Source organism: Octopus bimaculoides, chromosome 5 (assembly GCF_001194135.2).
Source record: "Octopus bimaculoides isolate UCB-OBI-ISO-001 chromosome 5, ASM119413v2, whole genome shotgun sequence".
In the NCBI taxonomy this organism is placed as follows: Eukaryota; Metazoa; Mollusca; class Cephalopoda; order Octopoda; family Octopodidae; genus Octopus; species Octopus bimaculoides.
In genome coordinates this window covers 118,087,132-118,088,592 of record NC_068985.1, presented here as the reverse complement: position 1 = coordinate 118,088,592, position 1,461 = coordinate 118,087,132, and the positions used below count along the sequence as shown (strand labels likewise).

General features: G+C 44.9%; 1 protein-coding gene across 1 annotated transcript in view; it reads right to left on the bottom strand.

Annotated features, from left to right (window-relative positions):
• LOC106883645 (MRN complex-interacting protein) overlaps window positions 1-1,461 on the bottom strand; it is a 17,078-nt gene that overhangs the window by 14,747 nt on the left and 870 nt on the right. The window lies entirely within an intron of this gene.

Sequence of the window (1,461 nt, the reverse complement as noted above, 5' to 3'; positions counted from 1 at the left end):
ATGGCCCACGCTGTCTCTCAGTTGAGCGAGGTACCTTTTCACATCCGGGCCTGACTTCGTATTCGGAAGGAACTCTCCTGGCACTGTAAGGGGAGCACCGTACACTATTTCCGCGGAGGAAGTGATGAGATTTTCTTTTGGGGCAGTGCGGATTCCCAGCATCACCCATGGGAGTTGGTCAATTCAATTTGGCCCGTTAAGTTTGGTTGTCACTATATATAGTGGTATACAAAATGCTTAACGGTTTTTCACTTGTTACTACAATATGAGTTCAAATTCCACCGAGGTCGACTTTGCCTTTCATCATTTCTAGGTCGATAAATTAGGTACCAGTTGAGTACTGGGGTCGATGTAATCGACAAGCTCCTTCCCCCAAAGTTTCAGGCCTTGTGCCTATAGCAGAAAGGATTTTTGTCCACGAATTAACACGCAGCACGTTATATAGTGGTATGCAACATTCTGTAGTAAACCAAGAGAGACTTTATGACCACCACAGCTAAAAGACCATCCATGATGTTTTCCATAGAGAGACGAGCAGAGGAATAAATCCCATTGCACGAGTAGTACATCATTTATCAACGCCTGAAGGATAAAAAGGGACGTTGCCCTCGATAGGATTTGAACTCAGAAGGGCCGAAACGAATATCTTCCATCGATTACTTGTTTCACTCATTGGACTGCGGCCATGCTTGGACACCATCTTGAAAGGTTTTGTCGATCAAATTGACCCCAGTGTTTTCTTTTTTTTTTTTAAAATCTGAATCTTATTTTATCACTCTTATTTGCCAAACCGGAAAGTTACGGGAACGAAGACAAACGCATTACACACACACACACGCACACGCACACGCACAAACACATGTATGCATGTGTTGAAGGCACATCGCTCAGTGGTTAGAGCGTCGGGTTCACAATCATGAGGTAAGGAGTTCGATTCCCAGGCCGGGCTATATGTTGTGTTCTTGAGCAAGGCGCTTTATTTGACATTGCACCAGTTCATTCAGCTGTAGAAATGAGTTGCGACGTCATTGGTGCCAAGCTGTATCGACGTTTACCTTTCCTCTGGGCAACACCGGTGGCACGGAGAGGGGAGACTGGTATGCATGGGTGACTGCTGGTCTTCCATAAACAACCTTGCCTGGATGTGTGCCTCGGAGGGGAACTTTCTAGGTGCAATCACCATAGTCATTTATGACCGAAGGGGGTCTTTAGCCTATGTATGTATGTATGTAGGTAGGTAGGTATACGACGAGCTTCCTCATAGTTTCCGGCTACCAAATTCACTCAAAATGCTTTGTTTGGCTTGGGGCTGTAGTAGATGACATTTGCTCAAGGTGCTGCGTAGTGGGACTGAACCCGAAATCACGAGGTTGCAAGGTGAGCTTGTCAATCACATAGCCATGCAGGTGCTTGATCAATTAAAAGGAAAGAAGAGAAAAGAAACATGAAAAAAAAAAAAAA